Raw genomic sequence first — 12157 nt, 5'->3', positions numbered from 1 at the left:
AAAATTGGTCCGAATACAATTTCACATATGTTCCCCGAACTTTAAGAACGGTGGATTAGTGAATGTTCTGCTGTCATGACACAGCTCGTGAACTGCTTGAAGGTCGCACATTGCGTCCTGCGTTCTCAGTTATGGCACCAGTGGCTAACTTCAACAATTTGAAGAGAAATTGGCCGTCGACCTGTCCCAGCAGCAAACCGAATCATTGACCGCTCGTTCCATAATGCGCCATCACCAAGATCATCAGATTTGAACTCTGTCATTCGGTAATTGAAATGTGACTCTTCGGTGGTTTATTCGTTTCTCTTCCTCATGTCCTTACAAATGATTCCACAGAGTTTCATTGTCCTACGATCACTACTTTTCTTGTGGGCCCTCTCAGGTAGCGAAAGTTTAATTATAACCACCCTGTACCAGGTAGATTACCGTTAAACATCCGACGACAACTAGGTCATTAGAGATGGATCACAGCCTTGGATTACGGACGGATAAGGAAGGAAAACGGCCGAACCATTTCCAATGCAACTATCCCGGCTTTTTTCTGGAGAGGCTCAGGAAAATGGCGGGAAACCTAAATAAGGATGGCCGGTCACGGATCCTCCTGAATGCGGGTCCAATGACGCTAACCACTTATGCCCTGTGGCTCGGTTGCAAAATACTAACACAAATTTTTAACAGAACAATGGAAAAACTGATAGGCGCCGACCTCAGGGAAGATCAGTTTCGATACCTGAAAAATGGAAGGAGATGCTAGGCCGATTTGATCTTACGACTTATCTGAAACGGTAGGTTAGAGAAGGGCAGTCCTAACTTTATAACTTTCATAGACTTACTGTTTGATAAAGTTTTTGGCAACTTCTACTGGACTACGCTCTTCAAAATTTTGAAAGCAGCTGGGGTAAAATACGGGGAGTGAAAGGTTGTTTATAAATTGTACAGCATTTAGATTGCAGTTAAAAGAGCCGAAGGTCATGAAACTGATGTAGTAATTGAGAAGGGTTTAAGACAGGGTTGTAGCTTCACACCCATGTTATTCACTCTGCACACTGATTAATCAGTGATGGAAACAAAGGAGAGATCTGGGAAAGGAATAAAAATTCACGAAGAAGAAACGAAGACTTTACTATTTGCCGATGACATTATGTTTCGCTCACAGAAATCGAAGGAGTTGGGAGAGCAGTGGAGCAGAATGGATGGTGTCTTGAAAGGAGGATATGAGACAAACATCAACAAAGGCAAAACAAGGATAATGGAATGTAGCCGAATTAAATTAGGTGATGTTGAAATAGATTAGGAAATGAGATGCTAATAATAGTAGATGAGATTTCCTTTTTAGGCAGCAAGATAACTCACGATGACCGAAGTAGAGAGGGTATAAAATGCAGACTACATCACATTTTTTTGAAAAAAATATTTCACTAAATTTTGTTATGATCGAATATAAATTTATGTGTTATAAATTTTTTCTGAAGGTATTTCATGGACTGTAGCCTTGTACGAAATTGAAGGAGCAAGAGAATCGTTTCTGGAAAAGAGAATTTGTTATCTTCGAATGTAAATTTATGTGTTAGGTAGTCTTTCTTTAGATATATTTGCATAGTGTGGAGCCCCACATGGCAGCGAAATGTGAAGGATTAGCAGTTCAGTCGAGAAGAGAATAGGTGGTATTGAAATTTGGTGCTGCAGAAGACTTCTGAATATTAGATGGGTAGATTAAATTACTAATGATGGGCTGCTGAATCTAATTAGAAATAAATAAATTTGTGGCGGAACTTGACTAAATGAAAGGATGGGTTAGCAGTCATGAAAGAATGTCAGAGTGGTAACGGAGGGAATGTAAGGAGCAGAAAGGGGGAGGGACAAAAATTGTAGAAGAATGAATACAGTACGCACGTTCAAATGCATTTAAGTTACGGTAGTTATACAGAGATGAAGAGGCGTGCACAGAATAGATTAGCGTGGTGAGCTGCATCTAACGAGTCTTTAGAGTGAAGAACAAAACAGCTTGACGTAGTAAAACTCCTACCTCCCCTTATCAGCAGGAAATAGGAAATATAACATCAGTCACTCTTTCTGCAAGAATTTGTCTTGTGTCATCGGCAGGGCCGGTTGGAGAATGTTTTTCCGCGCAAGCGACCTATCATTTGACGCTGCTTCCTGCCGCCCCTCCCCTCGCCGCTTTTCCATCATACACTTTCAGCCGAGTCTATTTTCGCTACCACTGTGATAAGCACTATACAGGGTGAGTCAAAAAAGGAATGATATAGAAATTTACTTAGATAACTTACATAGTCGGTAAATGTGTCATTTTGTAGCAAACAACCTCAAGTTCGATTCACAAAGTGCATCAGTACCCCATTCCGCCAACAGGAGCGCCAGCTAATGCATTGCACAGTGAAAATGGTTTCTCTGACTGGTGCAAACAGTGCTAGCTGATTGTTTCATTCTTTTGGTTTCATGAAACGACCTGTGTAATAACTATTCGGCGCATATTTCGCACCGAATACGCTAAAGAACATCCAAGCAGGGCTACCACCTCATTTCCTCATGGAAGTTCGAGGTTTCCTCGATAACCGCTTCCCTGTCGGTTTGGCTTGGCCGTGAAGGGCCAGTCGCATGTCCGCCTCCCTACCCAGACTTGACACCACTGCATATCTTTCTCTGGAGTTTCATTAAAAAACCGTTTGTATGTTCCTCCGCTTCCAAACAATTTAGCCGACCTGAAAAATCGAATCTATGCTGCCGTTGCACAAGTTACACCCAATTTTCTGCAACGAGTGTGGGAAGAAATTGATTGCCAGTGGAATGTTTGCGCATCACAAATGGTGCTCACATCGACCCAAAATGATGACACTTTTATGCGAAACTTGAGATTGTTTGCTATAAAATGACACAACTACCTATTCTGTAAGTTACCTCAATACATTTATATATCATTCAAAAGTCGGAAAGTGCTTTTTGACTCATCCCGTATAGAAATATTACATCTGACGCGCCTCTCGACTTTACGCCCCAAGCGGCCGCTAATAACCATAAAACGTCCCATGTGGAAATAGCTGTCGTGTCCTTGGCACCCCTCTTAGCTTAGTGCCCCAAGCAGCAGCTTCTCCTTGACACTTCCTTCTGTTCCATAGAAGACTTTCGATTATTGTACTGTGTAAAAGCCGATGGATAGGAATTACTAACTCACATTTGTACAGAACAAAAAAAAAAAAAGAAGGAAAAACTTATAAACGTTCAATATGTAGCCATATTTACAAATTAATTTGCAATATGAATCCAAAATGACTCGTTCCGTATCATTATGATTTATCGTGCAAATGATCCTTGGAACATGAATCTAACTAACTGTTCGATACCAATGAAAATTAAACATGTAGAAGCACATGCAAATCTTCTGCCAAATGAATGCTAGTTGCTCTCAGACTCTAGAAACGCTGAAAATGATGAAAAACTCGTCTTACTCAGAGATAATCTATGGGTACCGAATGAAAGTGAGGAAGTATTGGCACAAACCAGTGCGTATGAAACCAACAACATGTGGTCTTGAGGGAATGAAGGTCAGGTTCGCCTCAAGAGTTGTAGGCTTAGTAAGGGATACCTTTACAGCTAAGAACATAGAAGTTCTCGAAAAGCACACAGTTTCGTTAAAAGAAACGTCAACTGCAGAAACCGAGCGAGATTAACGCTCTTGACTCTCATCGGGAGAACGACGGTTTAAATACGCATCCAGCCATCCAGATTTAGGTTTTTCGAGATTTCCTGAAATCGATTCCGGCAAATACCAGGATGGTTCCTCTGAAAAGGGACAGCCGATTTCCTTCCCTTCTCCAAACTTGTGTCTCCGTCTCTAATGACCACGATGTTAATGCCAGGTTAAACACTGCCAGTGTGCAACACTAATTTTCTTTACTTTCTTGTTTAAATGAATTATTTTTAATTTTTAGAATAGATATAATAGCATTATTGTCGACGACGTTACTTATAATAAGAAAAGAACTTATGGTTTTAAAAAGTAAAATAATGAAAATGATATCATTTGAACTTCGGAGCTGTAGAGTGACAGGACGATCTTTGTGAAATTAATATTCGTCTTTTGTCTGACATGTTTCAAGTGTCTCTTCCCTTTTCACCTTTCCTCCTCCTTGATTGTAGTGTTAAGACGCACATATTGTGCAAGTTTCTTTAACTGGAAATAATCACTCATTTTTTTGTCCAAGCATCGTGTGGTGGTCTTTCATTTACACTCCCGTCAACCTTTACATGTTACTAATAAGTTTTGTAAGGAATTCCGGGTAAATCTTGCTTTATGAACGGTAATAGCCGACTTGGGCGAAATTTGCTTTGCGTCCTTAACCGCCATCTCACCGAGAATCGTAGTAATTATTTAGGACCCACTTGCTATGTATTCCACGAAGTCCGATTTCGTAGTGCGAACAATATTTGCACACTTGAGATGTTCAGTCGCGAAAAATAAGAAATATTCCCGAAGCATAATATTTCGTGCGAGTTTAATGATTTTTAATTCATCGTCAATTTAACTCTCCAGTAGAATAAAACGGTAATTTTCCTTCCTCAGCTGCAGATCACAGCCAGAAGTAAGTGTTCAAATGGTTCAAATGGCCCTGAGCACTATGCGACTTAACTTCTAAGGTCATCAGTCGCCTAGAACTTAAAACTAATTAAACCTAACTAAGCTAAGGACATCACTTACATCCATGCCCGAGGCAGGACTCGAACCTGCGACCGTAGCGGTCGCTAGGCTCCAGACTGTAGCGCCTAGAACCGCACGGCCACTCCGGCCGGCTAAGTAAGAGCTGCCGTGCTTAAAACGGAAAGATGTAAGTAGAAAAACAACTGCAACTGTTTCAACCGAAAAAAGAGAGGCAGGCCTGGCTATTGGAAGCACACAAAATAGCGGTGTCCTTGTTGCAAGATCGGGGCGAAATAATTGATTAGAGCACGGAGATTCGTAAACACATCTCCCAGCCGTCTGTCGGCATAGCATACGAAATGTTGTGAGCTGAGTCAAGCGAGAAGGCTGGTCTGCGAAACTCGCTATATCACCGAGAAGTGAATGGGCCATGTTAAAGGAATAGGCGCTGTGTTAAAGTCTTTCTTTAGTAACTCTTCAAAAACAATTCCAATTTCGGATGAAATTTTACTGAAAGAGTTCCTCTTTTCCCTTCTATATGACTGAATTTTAAAAATCGCACAATTAACATTGTGTATGAGCTTACACATCCTGCCACTCTAATTGGTGAGAAATCTCCAGACATAAATGTAACATAGGGCGTATCCCAAGGGAGTGTTGCAGGGCGATTTCTGTTCCCGATATAGGAAGCTCCATGAGTTGTTCGCAGATGTTGATTGTTGTGCTGTATGCAGAGAAGTTGCAACGCTAGAAAATAGTAGCGAATTACAGGAAGACCTTTAGCAGATCGATGTTTGGAGCAAGGCTTGGCGGTAGACCCTCAACTTGAACAAATAAAATATACTGCGCATAAACAGGAGGATCGACAGGTACTGTATGATTACACGATTACTGTAAAATCACTGGAAGCAGTCAGCCATTAAATACACTCTAAGTAATAAAAAATAATAATAAAAAAACGACGCATCGCGAAGGAATCATCCGAATGGGACAGAAATCGTTATGTGTGACGTTCATGTACACACAAACAGATGATTACAATTTCAGGAAAACTCGATGATTTATTCAAGAGAAAGAGCTTCACAAATTGAGCAATTTAACGTCTTGTTTTCCACTTATGGCCGTTATGCAAGGAATTTTTCGGCTTGGCATTGGTTGGCAGTATTGTTGGATGTCCTCCTGAGGGATGCTGTGCCAAATTCCGTCAAACTCGCGCGTTAGATCGTCAAAATCCGAGCTTGCTGGAAGGTGCGGCAAGAAAGAAAGACTGAATTGATTGTTGGTGTTAATAACGATCATCCTCCTTTACCTCCTCTGTATTGCTGCAGATTACGTGTCACTGAGCACATTTGTTCTGTGCCTGCAGTAAAAGTGAGGCCCCTAGAAGTTTTCACTGCACTGTGTGGAATACGAAGGTTCTGTTACAGTTCACTAACCTGCTGTCTTCATGTTGATGTCCCCAGCGCAGAAAACAGCACGCAGGTCGTAGGTTCTGTATCTTAAGGCTGAATCTGACTTTTAGCGAGGCTCCGTTCTAAAATAATGTATCACTTCTTTGGGATGCCACTCGCGTATTTTAATATAGCCACACGACAAGATTACACGATCTTCATACGACACCTTCTGATACAGAAAAGTACATGATCAAACACAATGTTTACGAAAATGTATCTTTACACTATTTGTGACACGTGTCTGTGCCTCGTGACTACCGGCGTGAATCTTGTAATACTGAATACTTGCAAACACATCATGCCACAGACAACATGACTGTACATCTCGACTGCCTAATCCAGAGTGACAAACGGGAACTTAAATAAAAATTGGAAACACATCCTACGACAGACAACATGTCTGTTCTTCTCGACTGCCTAATCCAGAGTGACGAACAGCCCGAAACACTTCGCGCGCCATACCAGAAAAGGCGTGACCCGAACGCTTCCGAAGTGCTTCGCTGCAATTTCGTCAATCTTTTGTTTTTTTTTGTTTAAATTGTTTTTAATCATTCTAAAATGACTGATCGATAGTCAGCTTTTGAGAGATATTTATTTTAAATTGTGAAGTCATTCCAATGAGTAGTTTAACTAATAGCCGGCCGCGGTGGTCTCGCGGTTCTAGGCGCTCAGTCCGGAGCCGCGCGACTGCTACGGTCGCAGGTTCGAATCCTGCCTCGGGCATGGATGTGTGTGATGTCCTTAGGTTAGTTAGGTTTAAGTAGTTCTAAGTTCTAGGGGACTGATGACCACAGATGTTAAGTCCCATAGTGCTCAGAGCCATTTGAACCATTTAACTAATAACAATAACTATACTTTAACGTTTTGGCGCCCTTGCTCCGAACACAGCAGCCAATCACAGAGCAGTAGCATTATGCAGGCGGTCTTTCTCGCGGGAATGGTACCGAATCTAACATCTGTCACAGGTACCTCACACCACATTTCGAGCCTAATATGATGGCTGATTAAGCCAGAAATATTACAAGGGCCTGCCCATAATGCTCCAACCATTCTGAGCTGGGAAAACATCCGACGACCTTGCCGGCCAAGGCAGTGTTTGGCAAGCACGAAGACAAGCTGTGGAAACTCTTGCTGTGTGATGGTGGGCATTATCTTGCTGAAATGTAAGTCCAGGATGGCTTGCCATGATGGGCAAGAAAACGGGACATAGAAAATCGTCAACGTACCGCTGTGTTCTAAGGGTGACGCAGATGACAAAGGAAGGATTTCTGCTATGAAAAGAAATGGCACCCCAGACCATCACTCCTGATTGTAGGGCTGTGTGGTGGGCGACATTTAGGTTGGTATCCCAACTCTGTCTGGGGCATCTACAGACACATCTTCGCTGTTTATCAGGGCTCAGTTGGAAGCAGTAGTCATTCCTACAGACAATTCTACTCCAATCAATGAGACCCCACATGGAATTCATTTGTTTGGATGAGTCTTATTTCACAATGTTTCCAACTTCTGGCCAAGTTTACCTCCCAAGAGTGAACCTTGGAGAGGGTTCGATAATGATTTGTATCGCGGTATTCCACGGACGCCATGGTTACTGTGCAAGGTCACATTATTGCCAAGGATTATGTGTCATTTTGTCTGATCAAGTTGAAAGGGTACAGTACCGCCCGACATTGAAAATACGTACAACATTCTTCGTTATTCTTGTCAGAACAACATATTTTTTGTAATAATAACTCAATTTCACTTAATACACCGAAGCCGGATACCAGTGTGGGAAAGAATGACAATTTATTTATTTAATTGATCACATGTGCACTCCCACAAAATAAATCCCTTCATCCAATTTGGTGAGATCTGCGAAATGAATGAATGTATGGTCGTCTGCTAACCACAGATGGTGAATGTGCAATATATGATCATCTTTATGACGGTCCTTTGGTCACCTTTGGTGGAACCAAAGGGATGAAATTTACCTGAGCTTTGAGCGCCTGAAATGTGGCTGACCAATGGGTAGCATGGTCTTCCCCCACCTCGACGGCGGTGCGAGATGACCTGAAGAACGCCCATGTTTAAGCATTCTGGTGCTGGATCTTGTGTTGGTAAGACCTGTCTTTGGTGTGCTCCGTAAAGACAAAAGAGTGGATAGAATGGTATGCATGTGGAATACTTAAGAGTAGTTTTGAATAATAATTTCTCTATTTCAGGAACTTTTGTAGGGAGAATTAAATGTCAGGCACGTAATACTAAGGGGATCGTAGTAATCTTCGGAAGTGACCAACGGTCACAATGAAACTACGTGTAGCAATAAGTTGAAATACTTCCGAGTGCTAAAGTTAAGCCGAATTACTGACGTGTGTACCATAAGTTGGAAATATTTAAGAAACGGCGTGTGCAGGACTTGAAATTAGAGACGAGTACTTCCACGTGGTGAGTACTGTGTGAGTCTCAATCTGTGTGTGAGACAAAGGATAAAGAGAAGTACTCGTCCATGGTATCAGTTGAGGACTCGCGTGTGTGACGAATATGTTCTTAATATTACTTTGCGTGTTATGTTTCCGTGTGACGCTTGATTCAAACTATAATACTCTGAGAGTGAAGCAATGTGAGTCAGCCATCTATCCAGCAACGCCACTTGGCTTGCATTGCACAGGAAGACGTGCATATATCCTCCAGAGTTGATAGTAGGAAAGAAAAGCTACGAAGTGGGACAGTGTCATGTGAAACTGGGATCAATTCTAATTGAAGTGGGAAAGTTGAAAGTGATGTGATTATAACGTTGCGACTATTCCTTGCGTTATATTCCATGTTGCCAGTGTGGTGTATTTCATGTAATTTAGGTATGTATGGTTTGCATGGGAGAGTAGCAAGATAGGATCAGAGGTAGTGGGTTATGCATGTTCCTTTTGTACCGCTCGGTTTGGAGGAAATTTTCGTGATGATGGATGTGAGAGTCGAAGTGTGAGATATAGCAAAAGATCCACCATCCTATCCAGAACGTGCACTGTAGTTTTAGATAATTACGAGACCATAAGATACAGAATCACCAATGTAAGGCCATGCCCACTGGGCGGAGTTTCTCATGTGCAATTGTTGTAGAAAATGTAATGGTGTGTTTAGGTTATAGAATTTATCGGAATAAAAAAGATATTTATAAGAAAAAGATTGGTGGCCTTTTCCTTCGAATTGTATGTTGTCATGATATCCACAATTTATAATGTGTGCGCCATTCATATTCAGTGCGATGGCCACGTGTTGATCAAAGCCGCTGGGTAAGAAAGAAAATGTGGTATTGCCAGTGCGTAGTGAACAGTCAGAGTTGTGTAAATTACTAATAGTCAGATATGCGTTATCCGTTATCCGTTGCGTAATGTTCAAACATGAGGCATAATCATTCATTGAGAAATATGAATAAATCCACTCTCTTGGCAGACCACTCATCTTGTAGGCCTGACTGCTTGATGCCACAGTATGAGCAAGGCATGTCGGTGCCTCTCAAGGTCCATACCAGCGTACAACGTTTGTTCTCCAGTGGTGACGTTGTATTCCAAGACGACTCGGTCCCGGTTCACATGACCCTCGTCACGCAGGACTAGGTTTGTGAGCACGAGGATGAATTGTTGGGTTCTCCCCTGGCCACCACAGTTACCAGATCCCGGTGCTATTGAGCCTTTGTGGGCTACTTCGGAGAGAATGTCGCGTGATCTCTCTTCACCTCGATCATCGTTATCTGAAATGGCGACTATATCACTGGCAGAATGCATATGATTCCCTTGAAAACCATACAGGGCTTGCATTTATCCATTCCGAGACGACTGGAAGCCTTTCTGAACGCCGGCATGTTTCCTACGCCGTATTTGGCACTGTAATGTGTTGTGTTTTTGAAGTTCCATATTTTTGTCCAGTCATTGTAGATAAAGTACGTTCTGGCATACAGTATAAGATGTCTTGAGGAATATACACTTCTGGCCATTAAAATTACTACACAAAGGAGAAATGCAGATGATAAACGGGTATTCATTGGACAAATATATTATACTAGAACTGACATGTGATTACATTTTCACCCAATTTGCGTGAATAGACCCTGAGAAATCAGTGCCCAGAATAACCACCTCTAGCCGTAATAACGGCCTTGATTCGCCTGGGCATTGAGTCAACCAGAACTTGGATGGCGTGTACAGGTACAGCTGCCCATGCACCTGCAACACGATACCACAGATCATCAAGAGTGGTGACTGGCGTATTGTGACGAGCCAGTTGCTCGGCCACCATTCACCAGACGTCTTCAGTTGGTGAGAGATCTGGAGAATGTGCTGGCCAGGGCAGCAGTCGAACATTTTCTGTATCCAGAAAAGCCAGTACAGGACCTGCAACATGCGGTCATGCATTATCCTGCTGAAATGTAGGGTTTCGCAGGTATCGCATGTAGGGTAGAGCCACAGGTCGTAACACATCTGAAATGTAACGTCAGCTGTTCAAAGTGCCGACAATGCGAACAAGAGGTGACCGAGACGTGCAACCAATGGCAACCCATACCATCACGCCGGGTGATACGCCAGTATGGCGTTGACGAACACACGCTTCCAATGTGCTTTCACCGCGATATTGCCAAACACGGATGCGACTATCACGATGCTGTGAACAGAACCTGGATTCATCTGAACAAATGACGTTTAGCCATTCGTGCACCCAGGTTCGTCGTTGAGTACACTATCGCAGGCGCTCCTGTCTGTGCTACAACGTCAAGGGTAACCGTAACCGCAGCCATGGTCTCCGAGCTGATAGTAGTCCATGCTGCTGCAAACGTCGTCGAACTCTTCGTGCAGATGGTTGTTGTCTTGCAAACGTCCCCATCTGTTGACTCAGGAATCGAGATGTAGCTGCACGATCCGTTACAGCCATGCGGATAAGATGCCTGTCATCTCGACTGCTAGTGATACGAGGCCGTTAGGATCCAGCGAGCGTTCCGTATTACCCTCCTGAACTCACCGATTCCATATTCTGCTAACAGTCATTGGTTCTCGATCAACCCGAGCAGCAGTGTCGCGATACGATAAACCGTAGTCGCGATAGGCTACAATCCGACCTGTATCAAAGTCGGAAACGTGATGGTACGCATTTCTCCTCCTTACTCGAGGCATCACAACAACGTTTCACCAGGCAACGCCGGTCAACTGCTGTTTGTGTATGAGAAATCGGTTGGAAACTTTCTCATGTCGGTACGTTGTAGGTGTCGCCACTGGCGTCAGCCTTGTGTGAATGCGCTGAAAAGCTAATCATTTGCTTATCACAGCATCTTCTTCTTGTCGGTTAAATTTCGCGTCTGTAGCACGTCATCTTCAAGGTGTGTAGCAATTTTAATGGCCAGTAGTGTAGATGTATTATAACGTGAAGGTAAACTCTGAGGTCTCGTTGCAGTTTTATTCACTGTAAAATAACTGAACTCTGTGTGTGCGAAGTATGAGGTGAAACAAACCTGAACGCAAACCATAGACGAGGTAGAAGTTGATCAACAATAATGCACCAGTCAGAAAAGACAGTGTAAGAAAAAGGTATTGAACACATCACTGAACCATATGACCAAATTTTATGGCAAGCGGCGTGGATAGCGTCAGGACGTTATCCGAGACAGCAACAGTGACGGGAAAAAGTGGCCGAGAACCGACTGGGGAAGCAAGAGAGATAACGGCGGCAGATACGAACAGAGACTGCGGCAGAAGAGGGCCGAAGACAGACGGCCCGTTAGAAGTGGTTAGGTCGACTCGAAAGAATGACTTAACTGACAGAGAGAAGGCAGCACAAAGCGACTGTAAAAGATAATTGGCTTTGTTTACAGATGCGTGAACAAGTCTATTTTGACTGCCTGAATAACGATGGAGAATTCAGGTAAAAGGTGTATGGTATTAGATGGCAATACAGCTACAATGAATAGCTCCAATAAAATTCGAGTGAGAATTAAAAATAATGGTTATATGTCTCTCTTATTTTCAGTCTAGTTCATTGACAACACACTTACATTCAGACAGAAACGACGTTACCCACCACAGAG

This window comes from Schistocerca gregaria, chromosome 1 (genome assembly GCF_023897955.1).
Source record: "Schistocerca gregaria isolate iqSchGreg1 chromosome 1, iqSchGreg1.2, whole genome shotgun sequence".
Taxonomy (NCBI): domain Eukaryota; kingdom Metazoa; phylum Arthropoda; class Insecta; order Orthoptera; family Acrididae; genus Schistocerca; species Schistocerca gregaria.
This window is presented reverse-complemented; position numbering follows the sequence as displayed.